Here is a 19,315-nt window from a genome sequence, read left to right as displayed (position 1 = left end):
TGAAAGCCCTAAGCAGAAGAGAAACAGTGATCAGTTTGCATCTCAGTTGAAGTGGGATGATACAATCATGAGACACAAAGATGCAGATTAACACGGAAAGCATTTCATTCCCTGTGGATTTGTGTGGGCTTTTTAAAGATTCGCTGGGCTGTTTGTGTTTGTAAAGCCAGAGTTGTGCTGCTTATGGTTATGAGCACATGAGCATAACCACAGTGATTGCACAGATGATGAGAGACTTACTAATGCCGAAGCTGAGGTCTACTTGACTTCTCTTCACAAATAAATAAATATATAAAAAGTTTGTCTTAGTGAAGTTAGTTCTGTGCAAAGCTATTAAACAGGAACTCGTCTTACCAGAATTCAATTTCTAGGTTCTAGCACGAAGAAGTTAACAATGCTGTCAATTGTCTTTCTCTTCTTTTTGATTACAGTAGATCAACAGTGAAATTTAAACGATGGGTAACTGGTGACAAGGCTTTTATTTCACTTGCTGGTAGCAGTGCAATGATGACTTCAACTATGTTGTTGGAAGTATTTCTTTTTAACTTTGAGTAAGAAGTAATGGAAATCAGGTCTCTTAAACTAGTTGAAGCAATGGCTCTTCCTGTAAATTCAAAGCACAGAACCAGCTATGTAAAGACTTGCAGATCAAAGAGGATACGGTTATGAAACATGTTAAACCTCATTGTAATATCCAAGTCAGAAATAATTTATTAACCTCTGGTGCTGGCAACTCAGGAGCTCCTAGAGCTGTGTGGTTTTGCTGCTTGCTTTGGTGCTGAGAATGGAGGAAATCCCCCTCTTCTTGAGAGTGCCAAGAAGATAATTTTGATCTATTTTAAAATTAACAGGAGGTGGTTAGGACATTGAGCTTCTCACGTTGCTTCACAGAACCCAAGAGGGCTATTTTAGATGTCCTTAATTAATTCGGTGATGTCAGGATTTCCACATACTTTGGGAACAGAACAGGTCCCTGTTTGCTAACTCATGCTTGCGTGGCTATCAGAGCTTACAGGGTGGGTAGTGCTGTTCTGCCAATAGCAGTGAGCACAGCAGCTAGAGCCTGGCAGAGGTGATGTCCAGCCATGAAGACACAACAGAACCACTAGTGTGTAGACCTCAGACCTAATTTGCAAAACATTTAACATACATATTATATATGTGTATAACTGTTGTTAGACGAGAAGAATTGAGTCTTTGCCTAAAAGGAACATTTTTTAGAGGCCCAAATATATCTGGATGCTGCAAAGAGGTGGCACAGGTTTTACCTGCCCTAGGAAATGAGTATGGGGAAGGGTTTGCTGTGAATGCTTGGATAATGTGGGCGTGCTGTGATTCTAAATTCACTACCTGTTGTCAGTCAGTGATCTCTGCTGGTGTACCTTCAATGAAGTGGCTGAAGTGGGGTTCAATGGAATGGTTTTGCAGGTGGTAGTGAGCATAGAAGCTGCTGCTGGGACAAGATGGGAACTTCTTTATGACTTTGCTATCTAGTCCTCCTGTGAGTCAGATATGGATGTCCTAGCCAAAACAAAACACAAAGCAAACCTGTCCTTATCTGAGCTGTGGCTTCCCTGATTAGCATATCAGGAAAGCTGGACTAGCAATGAATTACATATCTGAATTCTAGCAAGGCAGGTGTTGTCTGTCAAATGTGTGCCAAAAGCCCCAGTGTCAACAGCGAGGGTGAATGATGTAATGCCACCCTGCAGCCAGAACCATCCTGAGATCATGAGCTCATTTCATATAAAATAGTGATTAGTTGGAAATACCTCTTTGTCATCAGTAATCTGCCAAAAGATTTACTCGTTAATTTTCTCTTGAACGCGGCAAGGAATACTGGGGCAGCTCTTGCTGGTGGAGCCTTTTGTTGGGCCAAAACCACTGAATCAGATGTTTTGACCGTGCTGCTGCCAGCATCTGACCCAAAAGCCATTTAAAACTGATTGTAGAGTGATCATCTAAAAACGCAGTGCAGATGCAAAGATGTGCCACTCACCGCATGTCTCTCTTCCGTACTGTGCTTCATTGCAGCAGGAGAAAGGAGTGGGAGGATAAGCTGACAGGGAGCTTTGGCAAGGATCCCCGTGTGCTACTTATATCTTTAGCTGTACTTTCCAAGCTCTTGTAGCTGTTAGAGTGAGTGATAATCTTGGGAGACCTCAGAATTCTCTAGTATTCCATGCGGAACTTGGGCAATGCTGTTAGGAAATATTAACACTATTCTGAAGTAGTGCAATTTCAAAGCGATGAATATAAGTGAGGCCATAAAGATAATTGCAGAGAATTCTATGGAATAGAGCTTATTTGGGAAAGAAATTGTTTGCTCCCCTCCCTGCCCCTTTTTAAACAGCTCAGTAGGTCTCCAGGTTAGTGGTAGGGTGGAAGGAGAACCCTCCCTACCCCCCCTTACTTTCATTTTTCCCCCTTGCTATTATTTATTTGGAGAACATCTGAATTATATGAAATTGCCAACACTGCTAGTTATGCTGTAACATGAACAAATTATGTAAAATAATATTACATTTTGCCTTTCTTTAAATATCAAGTTATTTATCAGTCTTAGAAGCTATTTCTAACCTAAGTACGTGTTTCTCTACTACTGAAATTTCAGTGTGAAGTAATTGCTGAAATCTTTTTCATTTTTCTTTTTATCTTTACTTGGCCTTCATTGACTTTGAAGTTTAGTTCAGGTCAAATTGTACATTCATCTTCTAAAGCGTCTGACGTGATAACCTCAGTTTGTCCTTTAGATCCTGAAAGCTTATGTTTCTGTTCAACTTTAATTCAGTTCTTGACGGTCTGCAACAAAATTATTAGGGGCATTGAATGATTTATTTGTGATGAAGAAATAAGAGGCGTGCATCAGGCATTGCACAGACTTTGCAAGAATGTATCTCAGGAAAAACAGCTCTCAAATTTTGCTGCAGCTCTCACTGGTCAGTTTGTTTTCTAATAAAATCTGATTTATAAACCACAAAAACAGGGCCCCTGAAAGCTGTCCGTCCACTGAGAACAATTCATTAATTAGCACTTTTTCAGTCGTGATTATGGGAGATACAAACTTACGTACTGTAATTTCCTTTTTGCCCCTGGGGAGTATAATCAGTGTAGTACATCTGTGTCTCCACGTACGGTCATATGCACTGGGGTAGAAGTGTCATAGATACTTTATAATTCTATCTTTACAATCTTTGTAAAGATTTACATTTTCTGTATCCCCATGGCTAGCAGATGTCTGTCATCATTCCGCTGGAGAATTTTGCACTCTCCAAAATGGAGCCTGCATTAGGCCATCCATTCTGAATTATGAGCTGTCTTCCCAGAAAAAGCATTGAGGCACCTCAGAGAACAGCCACTGTAGGACAGTTATTGGCTCGAACATGAAATTCTTGGATGAGGCCCTTGGAGTGGAGGACTTTGGATTATTTATTTATTTTTTTGATTTTCCTTTCTTTCACTTTGCTTTTACACAAGGGAACGAGCGTGGCAGATAGGCCCGCTGCTTCTCAGTAGGATGAGAGGAGGGGAGAGCCTGTGGGGCTGAATAGATACGTAGGAGGTCGAGCGTGGTTCTCTGTAAACAGGAGTGCTTGGTGAGATGGGAAGAAGGAAAAGCTTTGACTAGCTTGAAACGCTGACAAAACTTAGGCTGATGTGGAGGCAACGCCAAGTCCGTGGAGTGAGGCAGTCCCAGTCCTGGTGTTGCTTTACAGAAGTCTGTGACTCTGCAGCGCCTGGTTGAGAAATTCCTTTGCTAAGCCCGAGTACCATGTGTTTCAGGTTGGGCTCTTTTTTTTTTTGGTGTGCCTGGAGGTGTGTCAAACTAGAATTACAACACCGAGGAGGAGTTCTCAGAACATGTAAGTAGATTACTAAAAGGGAAAGGAGAGCCTTGGACATGTAAGGCAGCACTTCAAAGCTCTGTGATAGCTGGGTCATGAAGCACTGACTCGGGAGAATTTGCACAAGGCAATTGGGCCTGGCGGAGAGCAGTGCTGATCCAGAGCTAGATTCAATAACCAGGTCAGTTGTAAGATAACCAGGTCAGTTTAAAGATGGCTTTGGACTCAGCTGAGCCTTCTGGAAGGTCAGCTGTTATCCCAGACCCAGAGGCTGAGCTTTGGTTCTCAGTGAAAGGTTGGAGCAATCTACTGTGATCCTGCAGCTTTTCATGCCATAAATAATCTTGAGGTCCAAAAGAGTAAAAGTTGCAGAAGAAGGCTGCTATTGTCTTCCATGGCAGCTTTTGGGCACTCGTAGTCTGGTAGCATTCATGGAATGGGAAAAATGTGATCCTGTGGTTCTTTACAAGTCCTCGTTTGCTGTGGTATTGTGGGCAAGTTATGATCCCCATTTAAGAAGAGGAGATGGAGATGCTTTATGGGGGAGTTGGATTAGTATGTTACAGAGCCCATATTTAGCCATTAGTATATGTTCTTTCTTAGTGCCTTACCGGGAGGTGATGCGTATTCCGCGTGGCGCTGAGAATGCCTTGGATCTCTTCCTAACCTGATTGTGTTTTATCATGAGTTTACCTTTGATATCAGTGAGATTACTACTTACAATGTTTATTTTCTGAAGCAGAGGAAATTAGGTTCTTGTATTTTATGCTTTTTTTTGTAACCGTGGGAGTACTTGACATTGATTGTGGTCTTCCCTTGCTCTGTGTAGCTTCGCATTTCAGTGCTAGCACTGAAGTACTTCTGGAGCTTAGCTATAACACAGCTCTTTCAGTAGCTCCTACTAAGATAATTCATTGTCAAAGCTCAGTTAGAGGATAAAAAGAGAAAATCTTCACTGAAAATAATTGTTAGCGTTTCTGTAAAGTGTCCTGCATAAAAGACTGGAAGTTTGGAGATCTGAGCTAAGGCCTTTAAGTAAAGGCTTGAATTACTTTGCTCAAAGTTCTTGTGTGCCAACCATGCTGTGGTAACTGCTGCTGTGTATATGCTGCTAGGTTATAGGAAGCCCAAGGTAAAGTGTATTAGCATCAGCCTCCAGGGCAAAGGTTTAACAAAATCTTTCTGTTTCCTCTTAGAGTTATGCTAAAACCAGCCATATACTGTGTTCCTGCAGCACCCTCTGAGTTGTTGTAATTCAGTCACACATCGAGATCCTGAGGTGGAACTGCCCAGCCAAAGTAGTTAAAACCTGTATCTGCAGTGTTTCATCTTTGATGCCAGTATTGCTTGTTTTCAAAACAGTGGATTAAATGGGGAGGGTTTGGGTTAGATCTAGTTACCTCCTTAGAAAGAGTGATTATGCAATTTAAGAAGTATTTTGGAACTAATGGCCGGAGCTCTCAGTGCTGGTCATCCCCGCATTCGCTGAAGTACAAAGTCTAGCTTTGTAAATGGCATTTGTTTGAGAGAGCAGCCAGCCCTTGGCTTAATCCCTAACGCTGACTCTGTGGAAGCAAAACTTGGGCTGAATTTACTTTAACAAATGAATGCATGCCATGCTGTGCTGTCACCGTGTCCTGTTCCTTCATTCATACCAGCTGGGAAACTGGACAGAGTGTATACCAGCTCCAGCCTGGCCCATGTATATGCTGCTGTCCTGCATGGAAGGAGGAGCATAGGGATGCTGATTGATGTCAGATCTTGCCCTGAGAGGACAAAGTGGGCCATGGATGTGTCCTTAGCACCTTCAGTAACCCGAGCAGTCTAAAAGTTCATAACCCTAAAAAAAAAAAAAAAAAAGGAACTATGCTATGCAACGTTGCTGTAATGGTTTATCCCTTTACAACACATTAAAAATACAGCTGAACTGACTTGCTCTTAAACTTTTTTTTGCTTGTATCTCCATGTGTTTGTTCTCAGAAAGCTATTTACATTATGTGTATGTGTAATTCTCACCCACAGGTCAATTGATAAAAAACAGAGGTCTGCGTCAACCCTGTTGTTGTGCAGTATCTCATTTTCTCCGTGATCTGAGACCTAGAATTCATATCATGAATAGGATATATTAAGAATTCATATTGTGAATACGATGGCCAGAACTAGGATAAATTGATTTTGATATTTTCTAGAGGAAGAATACATTTTTTCATGAGTCTATAGCCAACACAGCAGGCAAGAGGAAAGGAAAGATAAGGTAATTCTTAGAAACTTGCATGTTTTCAGACCATTATACTGATTTCCTTGCTTGAACTTGCATAAATCTGTGAAATTCTAAGGAATTCCAGTTTCAATTCAGACCATTAGGCAACTACACCTATGAGTAGGCAGACAGCTTTGCTCTGTTGCTTTTGCATTTAAATCCTCTTTTGGGAGGATTGTTCTTCCAAGTTACTGGCTGAGCAAACAGGAGGAAGAACCAGAATAGCTGTGGTTTCCAGTATCATAAGGACTGCTCAAGTCCTCCTTAAGACTCAGGTTATGGTCTTTCTCCCTCTGTCTTCATTCTGTCCTGGAGCAATTTCTCTACTACACTGGAAACTTATTGTCTTTTTTTTCTTTTTTTCTTATTTAAGCTGTGATCTTTAAATCTGGCGAGTCATTCAAAGGTAATGCAAGTCATTAAGTAGAACAAGTATGTGCTGCTTAGTCATGAAGTGACACACATCCCGAGGGAATGTTCCAGCTCCTGGATTCCAGGCTGCTCTGTAAGAGAACTTTTCCAGGCTCTTGTAACTAAATATTTGTAGAGTCAGAGGGAGAGAATTGCTGCTTCTCTCACTCAGCTGTGTTATCACTGAGTGTGGCTCATATCTTTGCTTTAGTGGATGTGTAGTTAGTTATACAAAGCTATACACAGCTATTTAAACAGCTTCTCTGATAGTCTTACCCAAGAACGACCCATGGCTTTATGGCATAGACACAGAATTACAGATCCCTGGGTTAATGTCCAGCTTAAGGACATGAAACAAGATCTCCCACATTAACTATAAATACTTTAACCACTAAGCTAATATGAGAAGATAAGCGCTAAACATACAGGAAAAACATCTTGTTTGGGCTTTTGTGAGCACTACGTATACCTTAGTGATGGCCAGAGCTGACCTGCAGGCTCACGTTGTCCTGTGAGCACTAGAGGACAAGCCTGGTTGAAGAATGCTGCCCTGAGACTTCAGTGGCCTGCTTCAGTCAGTGACATGCCTGTCGGGTGGTGTAGGCACCTATCAGGTGATATGGGATGGGTTTGAGGACAGACACCCAGTCATGCAAGTGGAACTCCCTGCAGGGATAAAAAGGGCCTTCTGCAGAAATCAGTAGTGTTTATAGTCATCTAGTAGTGTTGATGGTGGAGCTTTTCTTCTGTTTATATGCTACTGGACTTAATAATATAGAAAGGGATTAATTTATATCTGTCCCAATATTGCCATTGAAAACTGAACAAAAAAACCACCACTCCTGTTTCTAGATGCTGCTTGACCAATTTGAAAATGTGACTAGAAAGACTGACTGCATTTCAACTAAAGACATAACACACAGCATGCTTTAGGGAACACCACCTACCCTTTTCCCTCCAAACAGAAGCCTTTAACAGTTTTTTGTTTGTTTGTTTTTTTCCCCTCTCAGGAGCCTTTTCATAGATGCTGGAAAATAGATAGGCTTTGCAGCATGGACAGAAGATCAGTAAAGCAATTGGCTTATTTCAGTCTTGGTAGGCAGTAGGAAACTGGGCACACTGTTTGGAGAAAACTGCCAGACTGCTCACTTCAAACAGCAGTACAACCTGATAGATCCCAGGGCAGCTCAGGGCTCTCCGTAGCAAAACCAACAGCTTAAATTCAGTCTCCTACTAAATACCTAGCCCATCTGAATTCAAAGCATTAATGCCTGTTAAAAACTGTCCCTGTAACTAAGGAACTGCTCAATTCTGCAATAGTTTCAGTGTCTGGGTATGTTAAAATGCAATGTGACATGAAGAAAGAGAACAATTTTTGGGATTATGCTTCCATCTGTGCTAGTTAGCCTAACTGTTAATTGAACACCAGCACATTCCAGGTCTTTGCTCAGTTACCTGGGGTAAATGCAAAGGGGATTTATTGACATTGTTTCAGATTTATGCTGAATTAAATCAGGATGTGAAATCAGGATGTGGAAAAGACCATAGCAAGTACAACATTTTCCTGCAGTTCTCTTTTCAGTGCTTATTTCTGTTTATGTTGACAAATATTGCTTACTTTCTCTACTTTCCCCTCCCTACTCCCCCACCCCCAAGTTGTTCTGAAAATAAGTGCGATTGATGTTTAGGCCTGATTTAATGATCAGAGTTGGAGGTGTTTTCTTTGCTTCAGCAACAGCAGAGGAGAAGGACAGGACATGTAAAATAAATGAGTTCAGTCACTCTTCTGGGGAGGCACTGCGTGCTGCTCCTTGATATGTTTATACATGTACGTAGTAATTTATCACAGTTTCTAACATGAAGACTCGCAGGCAGTCCCCATGTTCACACCTTCCTATTGACAGCACACTTGAGCAGTGGCACTGCCCAGCCAAGCTGCCCTGGTACATCAGTCTTCTCAGTAACCGTGCAAAGCCATCACAGCTTTCAGCAAAACCTTTGAAGGACCCTACAGCATCCTTGTTTTGTGTTGTGGGCAAGTAGTGGTCATGTCTGTATCACACCTTCTCCATTTCCCAGAGGAAAGAGAGAATCACAGGGACCTGACCTGCTAACTTCACAGGAACAAGACAGGTGTTACAGGCATGGTGCCGTATCTGCTCCTACATTCAGTGTTTGGTCTGGTGAGCGTGAAGGTCTCACCTTCCCTGGTTGGGATGCTTTGCATGCAGTAGTGATGTAGGATGTTCCACCCGAGCAACCAAGGCAACAAATCCAGCAGCACCCGCTTGAGACGTGTGTTCCCTACACCCAGCTCCGCCAGTGGAAGCCATCCTGTCGGCAGCGCAGTTTGTTACGAGCCCAGTTCCATGGCACTGGAGCAGATTCAAGAACTCAATTGACTTGAGTTTCCTGCTTTGTACTCAGGTCTTCCTCATTACTGGGGGCAGCAGCCTTCAGGGTGCCAGGTGAAGTTTGTGACCACAGTATTTCACCTGACTGCAGAAGGGACTGTGTTTTTGGCACAACAGGCCCCTGAAGCAGCACCAAGGGAGAGCTCAGTTTCCTCACGGAGTACCCTTTCTAATTTGGTATGTCCTGACACAATGGGTGCAGGGCATTCTCCAGACAGAAAAATAGCACTCAGAAAACATGGGTTCCAGTTTAATCAGATGTGCTGCCTGCGTGGGTACCAGATCTATGTGTCTGTTTTAGTTTCTAGTTCTATGTGAAGAACACCTGCCTTGTATATTCTCTCTGGTTTGGAGATGAAAATATGTGCTCATAGCTTTAAGATCATATTAATAGTTTTATCAGGAGATCCAGTTAGCCTAACTGTTCAATTGCACTAGTGCCGTAGTCATAACTTAAATTGAAAGCAGAGATTTTGACAACACCATGAAATAGGACTCCAGTGGGACTGGCCAAATACATACTAGATGAGACCTTGTACTGAAGAGTGAGAAGTTGGAGTAATATGCTGACATGTGCTTTGCATGATGCCCATAGAATATGACTAACATGGAAACTCCCCTCTGAGTGTACAAATAAAATGAGAGAACTCTGCTCATATCCTGACCAAATCAGTCAGTCCAGGAACGGGCCAGGTCCAGTGTTTGGGATCCCATTATGCCAGCCTTTTTTCTGATGTTGAGAGGTCTGCACCAAAATCGGTGCTGTTCTAAGGAAGGGTCCCTTCTGGCATGGCCTCCACTATATCCATGGATGAAAGGGCGGCAGGAACAGTGGCAACAATGGACTATTTCCAATCTGAGATACAAATAATTTCTAAACAAAAGGAAGATATTTCTCCTTTGGGCTTAGATGACAAGTGGGATGTCTCGAGTACATTAAGTTTAAAATGGAGGTCTGTAAATAACTTCAGCACACATTCCAACCAGAGCACTCAGTGTAGCAGTAGTGCTGAGCAATGATTACTTGCAAAAGGAACCTCTCCCTGCTCACATTCATCATTAAAGGACTTCTGTGACATTAAATATAATTCCGCTGTTAAAGTGGTGGTTGTAATGAGAAAAGATACTGGCTAAACAGTTCGAGTAGACTGGAAGAGGTGAGCCATGAGTGACTGATCAAGATTATTTGCACCTATCATTATGTTAATGTGCAAGTCAAAAGTAAAGAGAGAGGAGCACTGGGAGATGACTAAACTAGTAGTGACATGCCATTTTAATACGTGGCTAAGCAGAACAGTCCTATTTTAAGTTTGGAAGGGGATAGGTTAAATAGCAAACTATTTTGCTGCTACTGCTACGTTCAGGCAAACTTTCAAAGTGTAATCAAAACCATATCCATCACATAGCATGTCTTTTCACTGTTCTTGCCAGAAATATTTCTATGTAATTCCAATGTTTTTCTTTCTAATCAAAAAGAGCTCTATGACCTCCAAAGGGCATGGTGCCAGAAACTTCAGTTTTAATCTCAGTCCCTGTGTGGCTTTTTAGCTTCTTTGCCTTTCTCTGAAGGGCAGCAGTAGCTGCCCAAGTAACTTCTCGTCTCTTGGGATTAGCCCTCATTCTTGTCTGCATTGTGGAAGGGAGCAGGGAGCCAACAGACCCCGTTAGATCCAATATTTGATCAGCCATAGGGAAGGGAGGAAGAGCTGTTCTGCTGAAGTCCCACTGCGTCAGGTCCATTGCAAATGAATGCTCATAGGCAGTGCCTAATTCTGATCTGGGTGCCACCTTGGTATTACTGCATTCTGGACTTTATGTATTTTGTGAATGGGGGAGGATTTCTACCCCAGTGTCTCTACTGGGTATACTTGTCATCTGGGCCCCCAGCCACCTGCCCTCACAGTAGCATTTGTCCTCTCCTGAGCTCTGCTCGTTCACTCAGGAGCTGTAGGCAGCCATCTGCTGTAGGACCCTCCTGGAGGTAGAGGTTTTTCTGCCTCTGAAAGTCCATGCAGCACAGCAAAGCAGTCCAGACCAGCCCAAGGTCCTGGTCTTAGTCACCCAGTGATGTTGCCACACAGCGTTTGGCAACAAAATGCATATACAAGGAACTACTCTGTGTAGCAAACATTCACTCTGCACATTGTGTTTACCCTTAAAGGCTCTGTGTAACACATTCGTTGTCTGTACAGTTAACGTCTGAATTGAAATCCATAGGGTCACTTCCAAGGTAAGAAGGAATCTCTATGAGTAAGGATGACAATTGGCTCCGAAAGTTGGAGGCAAAGAGAGAGGTGGTTAGAAATAGGACGGTGCAGTCCCTGCCTGGTAAGTTTGTCATCTTTTCTCACACCAGTTGCTGCATTTTCCAGCTAGTTCCCAGCCCTCCTGTGCTGGCCACAGCCCACGTGCCTTTCTTCATCACTGTTCCCTCTCCAGGAACAGCCCCTGTGTAGCCACTGCTGTTAGGCAGCCCTCCCATCTATACCTCTTTTTCCTCATTTGGTGGCACCCCTCAGTTGACAACCTCTACACACACACCCCTGCAAACTTATGCTTTTAGTTTTCCCATTCTCCATCATCGGTCTTGAGGGCAGCAGATGAAGGAAGCACTCTGCTGATTGGAAAAGAGGAGACGTTATTTATACACCTATATTCTAGGTAGAAAAAGGGGTTGGGGGAGCGGAAGACTTAATACAATTTTAACTCAGTGATGGTGTTCTGCTATTTTTTTGTGCATGTCAGTTGTATATGCATCTGAATGGGTTGTGCTAGCTGTACTGACAGCAAGACTTCTGCTTTCCTGGAAGTTTCCGACTTTTGCTTTAAAATGGCTGTTGGAGTTCTGGGGCCACATTCTTAAAACTCACCACAGAGGAGCGGAGTAACTGCAAATTCTTGATTTCCATGTGAAATATTAAGTAAACTCTTCAGTGAAGCAAATCAGCTGAACTGGCATGTGTTTTGATCTGACTTTTTCTTTGTGGTTTCTTTTGTCTCACTCGGATTATGCTCCGTATAGTTGGTTCTGTTCTTGCTCTCACTGGGCATGATTCTTGCGATTTCTTTTTTTCCCAAGACTGGTCTCGGGCTTACACTGCTTGATGCTCCTTTGTTCTGTGTGGGTACTTTGTCCATCGTTTCACCACTCAGAAAATAAACAGCTAGTGCCCTTCTAAGCATACTGTTCCTATTTAGCCAGACTTCACTATTTTGTTCATCTCTTGCTAACCTCTCTGCCTGAGCCGTTATGAACATGAACAGTTATATTTGGCCCATTGGTATCTCCTTTCAAGACCAGGAACTTTTTCCAGGCCTCAAGATGTGGCAGTATAAAAAGTAATTTGGGATTCTCAAGTAGAAAAGACAAAAGAATAGCTTTTTCCTCATCTGTCAGATATACTGATGCCATGCTATCCTGCAGCGTTCGCAGCAGCACACTAATTTCTGTCATTGGCTGCTATCAGAAGACACTAAGAATCGTGGTTCCCTTTTAAATACCAGTAAGTCTCATCTCTCCAGTTTGTCTTTCCCAATCAGTCTTCTTCCTAAGCCACATGCAAATAATTTTGATCCTTGTATTAAGCTAATTTCTCTCCTTTCTTCACCACCCCTCCCCAGCAACTTACACTACTAGTTAGCCTCTTCCTGACGCACACCAGTTGGTTCCTCCTATGCCTTCTGACCATGTGAGAACCCCCCCATAACATTTAGTTGGGGCTGTTCGTCATTATTATTGTTGCCTATCACGCAGATTTCCTGAGCTAGCTCTTTTTGCAGGAGCCCCTCTGCACTCGCCTCTGATCAATCGTTCCTTTCATGTTGACACTCTAACTGCTTCCTGTTCAATCTCAAAAGCTCCTTTTTCAGCAAAGAACTCATGAAAGCACCTTTGTTTAATCTTTTTAGGTTTTTCACCAGATACATTTGAAACTAATTTTAACTTTTATTAATCTTTCTCAGGAGGTAACTAATTGAAGCAATACTAATGTTTTCCTTTCTCTTGGTAGTTTTTGCATGTTCTTGAACTTGGTACTGCCTTGTGTACTGATTAGTGCTTACATGCCAGTTCTGCAGGCATCTGCTTTGCTTTCCTGTTCAGATAACATACCTACTTCCCACAGTCTCTAATGATTCCCTTTCTGTACCATGGCTTCTTTTCCATGGTAGCCCAGAAACTTTGTACCATGCTGTAATGTTTGGTCTTCGTTCTTTCTCCTCTGCGATCCTGTCAGCTTGCACCAAAAGGTATTTCAGTTACGTATATTCTGACAGTTTGGACTGAATCAGGAACCGTGAACAGATTATCGTGTGCTATTTTGTGTATTCACAGAGCAGAGATAAACTGGGATGAGAAAGGCTTGGAATATGGCACAGACATCACCAAAATTGGCTTAGGACTCTGAGAAGAGACGGGTTTGGAGTGTAGCATGGGAACATGCTTAGTGCACAGCACCAAAGCTGGTATCAGGGCGTCTTGGGACACAGCAGATAGGCAGAGGGCCGTCTGGGTTAGCTGAGAGCAGACATATCTGGGCTGTGGAATAGGCTCCGAGTACTGACTCCAAGGAACTTGAGGAGAACTGAGAACAAGCCTGGCTGTTGCATAACACAGACATACATCAGAGAATAAAATGCTGGATCCATGCCTTGCCACCAATGGAATGACAAATCTGGAGCCAGAACTAGCTTACTTTCATGACTTGCCATACCCATGCTACTTCTGCCAGGATCTGGAGTGGGGACAGATGAGTTCTCCCACAGCAAGCTCTAAAAACACGGACGTTGCTCCACAACTTGCTCCAGTCTTACAAACCGTAAGCACCACATCTGAAAAGAACGAACAGCATGACTGCGTGACTTCACTCACGCAGCCACTCGTACATCCCCCTTCCCCTTCCACTCAGTGCTCCACCATTGCTCTCTCATTCTCCTCTGTGGTAGGCCTGTACAATGGGAGTGCACTGAAGGGTGCCCTGTGGTGCCTCAAATTTAATCGTCTAACTGAGAGGCGCTCTGCCAGGGGTGCTGAGGGCAGGGAAAACCCTCGCATGGAGCAGCAGCATGATTTAAAGGCATGCGGCCCTGCACATTGGTACGTTTGGGCTGTGGCATAACTTACTTTGACATTAACCTAGACAGAAGCAGGTGTCCATGATTTGGTGTGTCTCTACGTCCCCCACTGCCACCACCTTTTCAAGTTACTTAGGCTTGACAAATGCTAGTCCTCTAAGTTGAGCTTGGAACATCGCTTCAGGTGCTTTGGCACTGGAGATCATTCTGGGAATCTGAGGAGCTCTTCCATAGTTTTCCTTCCACGTGTAGGCCTAGGCTATACCTGCTGTACAGGGCTCCGGCTATCCTGTTGAATATTTAAGGACTGTTTGAAGAGGTCAAGAGAAGGAAAGCATAATACCTGTACATTTCAGTTGCTCTACCAGGAATGGCAGGCCCAGATTTGCCCTGTAACTTTTCCTCAGCTGGGGGGATTTTTGATCTGCAGTTGCTTCCTGAGTTCTGTGGTGAAGGAATCCTTCCCTTGCCTGCGCCATGCCTCAGCCTCATCAGCTCTCAACATGAACCTGTGATGGAAATTGCACTTATGCTCCACTGGAGGTATAGTGGAGGCTAGAGTAGACGAGGCAGGAAAGAGCAACTTTCAGTCAAGCTCCCTTTGCCTGTGTGTTCTCAAAACCTAGAGAAATTCGCTGGCTAGAATTGTAGACCTAAGTCGAAGTAGAGATTGTCAACAGCCTCTTTCCTGTCCCTATGTCCTTGCAGAACTAGTTCTTTATACCTGGAATAATTTGGTATCAACACACCAAATTTTGCATTCCTCTCCACCTAGGTTGTCCCATTTAACAGGGGCTAGTTTGCAAGGACCTCTGGATAACCAGAGTTTATCCTTATGAAGAGGAATTGTTAAGAGCAGTTAGGAGTTCCTTTCGATTTACGTTATTCTCTGTCCACAGAGTTGTAACATCTATTCATATGCTAGACCCTCACAAATGAGAACAACTTATTCCTTGAAGTAGGATGTATTTAAATTGCAGTGATCCTTAACAAATCAGACCCTCTTTTAGGATTTGCCAACATGGATTAATGTGGTATATGAAGTGTCATCATACAGCTTGGGTCTGAAATTCACTAGCGCTATATCCAATAAAAAATATCATTTTGTATGTAAAAATGAGACTGATGTCAGCCATCATGCTAGGAAGGGAAACCCTTTTACTTGAATTGACAAGAAGTAATACCAATAATGAGTATATATAAAGTAGAAAAGGAGATGAAAAAAAAAAAATCCAAGCCCACTTTTACAAGGATACTTGCTAGGAGAGAAGGCAGATCTAGGTTGTTCTAAGGAAGTCTTTGCTTTGAAGAAAATGCACAAAATGTCTTGGACATCACACTGAGGAAGCCCAGTGTCAAATTCTTTGCGAACTTCCAAGTTACAGATCCAGGCATATATATTGTTCCTTCGTGTCTTCTCTTCCACAGCCATGAATCTTAGCCTCCTGTCCAACTTCTATGAGTCCTGCATTTACCTAAACGGACATAGACTAGGATATGGCCAGTACAGTTTCTGCCCATCCCAGGTATTGTAAAGGGTAATAACACGTGGTACTCCGGCTAGCGGTTGATGCAAGGTTTAAGGATGTCGTGGCATTACGGTCAGTAAAGTGTAGTTGGACTCACTTCCTAGGCATCTAAAACCATGCTTGCTGACATTTCAGCACAGCTTTCACCTATGTGATTCACGCTTACAAAGCCACCTGCAGCTGTAATTATCTGGGTTAAGTGTGAGGCTTTCTGGAAACCTCTCTGAGGGCTCTTAGTGGCGAGCTAATTTGTGCTGCTCTAGGAATTGCTTCAGACGTTGTTTCCTCTTTCTCTGCGTAGAAGGTCGTAGCCTGCTGACACATTTATCCAAGTCACCTCCAGCTGCAGGCACACGTTGGTTCTGGCCATTCAAGCAAGACCCCACCATAAAATGGGCTACGTTTGCACATGCAGTAGCAAGATATAATAAAAGCTGCATGAGATGAGCTCGTTTAAGCCACAGTTTCTGACATCCAAATACAACATGAGGTTTCTAAGGGAGCATTAAAGCTGCAGATAATATCAGAGCACAGAGCGGTGTGCTGGGCAGCACTCCCAAGGTTAGCGGCTAGATTACTTGTTCTTGCATGCCTGGAAGGGTCAGCAGAAACTTCAGCACTTCCACAAGGAAACAAAACCCTTCATGGTACTTTATAAGGGGGTCTTCCCCATTCTTTTAATTCCATAGCACACAAATGTGGAAGCCTTACTGCTGCTAAATACATAGCTACCAAGACTGGATGCTGGCTCTCTCACCTGGCTGCCTAGAGGCTGTGGCCAGACTCATGAAGGCCACAGGGTGCCCAGATGATGTATAATAGCACCTCCTTAGGGGCTTGGAGATCTGGTGTGCCACTGGCTGGCAAAAGGAACAGCTTCCCTCTTAACATCAGTGATCAACAGGTGCCAACGCACGCGTTTGCTCTTTTATGATACATTCCCAGGTACCGCAGCCACGAACTGCATGGAGGAGCTGTGCAGACAGTGTCACAGAGTGATGATAAGCGACTTGACAGTGTAAGCCAAAACGCAAGATAAAGCACTGTATATGGTTAGCAAACGGGGTACAATCGTCTCCTTGTGTCATTAGGCTGTGGGATAAGAAAAGAGGCAGCCTTGGAGTATTTTGTTTGTCACTTGTTATCTAGGCTAGTGCTAACAGAAAGCTGTTAAATCAGCCCTTGCAGAGACATAAGAGGAAATGATGTTCTGAGGAATTAGAAGTGGAAGCTGTTCAAACATCACATTTCTCACCTCTACTGAGAAAGTGCTTATTATATTATGGAAATGCTGTAAGACATTGCATCTTCTAGAGCTCCCCCCCCTTCCCTGTTAGACACTGTACAAACACAGAGCGAGACCAGTCACCTCACTGAGGAGCTCGGTCTGAGAGCACTGTGAGCATTGGCATGGAAGTTGCTCTTCAGCTGACTTTTCACAGCATAATAAGAGGAACTATGCTCAGCCCAAGAGCAAAATATCTCCTAAAGTCACCTCCCGAGTCTGCATGTCTCTCCCAACAAAGATGTAATTTATTTCGGGGATCCAAACTGCTTTTGAGTATGGAATACTGGCTTTGCCCAAAGTTTTTATCTTAACCCTGCTCATATTTATTACTTGACTACAGTAATAGCGTATTGCATAAAATTATATAAACCAAGACTGTACTGCACAAAAGGCCCCAACGTATTTAATAAATATGTCTCATGGTGTCTGGATTATTACATACAAAATGCCAGGGGCAAAAAAGCAATAAAAGCAACAAGACAGTAGAAGTATTGTTCAGATAGCTGTGTAACAATCTTAAGCAATTTAATTCTCCATGTTGAAACTTAATTACTTACTTTTGGGAAAGACCAATTTAATGTCTTTAGCCAACTAAGTGGCCAAGATTCATTAAAAGGAACCCATATTACAAATACCCTCATGCCACATTGCTTTTATTTCCAGGGATAAAACTTTTCACCCCACCACCCCATCCAGCTACTGTTCTGAACAGATTTTACAGAGTCCTTTTCTCTGTAGCTTCTAGGGACAAAAGCTTGAAACAAGCCTTTGTGGATTGTGTAAGAACATGCCCAGATACATGTGTCTGACGTCAGCCACATACAGCAGATAAATGCAAAGAGATTCACCAAATAGAAATTTCAACTGCCACAGAGATAAAACGAAGCAAATTGTATAGGAAAGTTAATAATGTACTATTGATTAGAGGCTGAAACTCAATAAAAATTGTAAAAACATAAAAGTGTGAGAACGGTCAGAAAGTTAGACAGAATTATACATCAGCCTGTAAAGATAAATACTGGAATTTTGCATAATGTTGCTGAAATGGCCTCTTGAAGTGATCCTTACTAAATTCAGTACAATTTACCTGTTGAAAGAAAGCCCATGAATAGGTTTACAGAGGCATGGAGGGATTAGAAGGAGAAGAAATAACTAAAATAAACACACCCTGACCTGTTCATAATAGCATCTCCCAGATGCTTTCCTTGCTTTTATAGTCACTTTTAAAACCACCAGTAGGTAACAACATTCCTGCCAAGGGTGTGTGCGAGCACTAAATCTATCACAGGTAAGAATAATCCAGACTCAGTCACATAGGTGTAAAGTATAGAAATCGGTTGTGAAAATAAGCAACTAGCACCCCCTTGTTTGATATTTGTTCTTTGTTAGCAATTCTTGAGATTGGTGGTGGAAAAGGCAAAATTACCAACCTTGACAATCTGGCATAGGATGAGGTCTCCCAGGCCTCGCTAATGAGAACATCAGCCAGAAGAGTTTTCCTAGCACACTTACCTACTGCCCCCAAATGTCACGTGTTTTTTTTTTTCATGTGTTGCCCTGTTGTTGTGTGTCCTCAGATGTGCACAAGAATCTGATTTCATCTTTCACCCAAGAGTCTTACATGTCTGACACACCATTTAGACACTGCCAGCGTTTTCAAAGCTGCCATTAAACTACTCCTTAATCTTGGAAGTGCTTGAATTTTTATTCACCAAAATTTGCAAAGCCTGCCCTACAGCTAATTAACTGCTTTGAATCTTATCTCAAGGTGAGGCCCAAGGTGTGGTACACAAAGTAGGGAAGGGAATGCCTTTCTTGCTTGTGGGCCTCAACCCTTAGGCATGGGTAAAGCTTTTAACAGAAGGGATGCAGGCCACTGACATAAGGCATTTAAGTGCTTGCAAGAAGGGCAGAAATGCCAGGGAGGAAGGGGAGAGAAGAGAGAGAGACTCTGACACAGAAGCCTTGAAGAGCTGCTTTAGGTTGCTGAACTAAGGGGCTACCTAAGCAGTTGACAAGGCATTGGTGTCCAGCTTTTAGAGAAGGCTGGATACTGGGATTTGACTAGAGAGTCATCTCTCTGACCAGCTGCATGAGGAAATACTTCAGTGCATTAGCTCTTATCTCCTCTCCTCTGTATGGCATTTTAATCTTTAGTTTATTTAGACAGCTACTCACTTGCCTAAATTCTGCATCCAGAGCTTGGGACAGAAAATTACAAGGGCAGCAGGCTGCTTGTATTGCAACAGGAACAGAGTAAAGGCTAAGTAAGGACTTCCTCAAACTCTCATCACTGTCTTCTGATTACTGTTCCATCCATATTGCAGCTAGCTAGTATGTACAGTTTCTGCTAATCACGCGCTTATAACTAGCGCTTAATTTGGGGAGTTTATCCTCTTTTGAAGTGCAGGTTGCCCACAGTCATCCTGCAGTAAATGAATCAGAATTCTGTGTTTTTGCAGTGTATTCCTTACTCATCCTTCTGTATGAGTTTG

The sequence above is a fragment of the Anas acuta genome, chromosome 2, assembly GCF_963932015.1.
Source record: "Anas acuta chromosome 2, bAnaAcu1.1, whole genome shotgun sequence".
Taxonomy (NCBI): Eukaryota; Metazoa; Chordata; class Aves; order Anseriformes; family Anatidae; genus Anas; species Anas acuta.
This window is presented reverse-complemented; position numbering follows the sequence as displayed.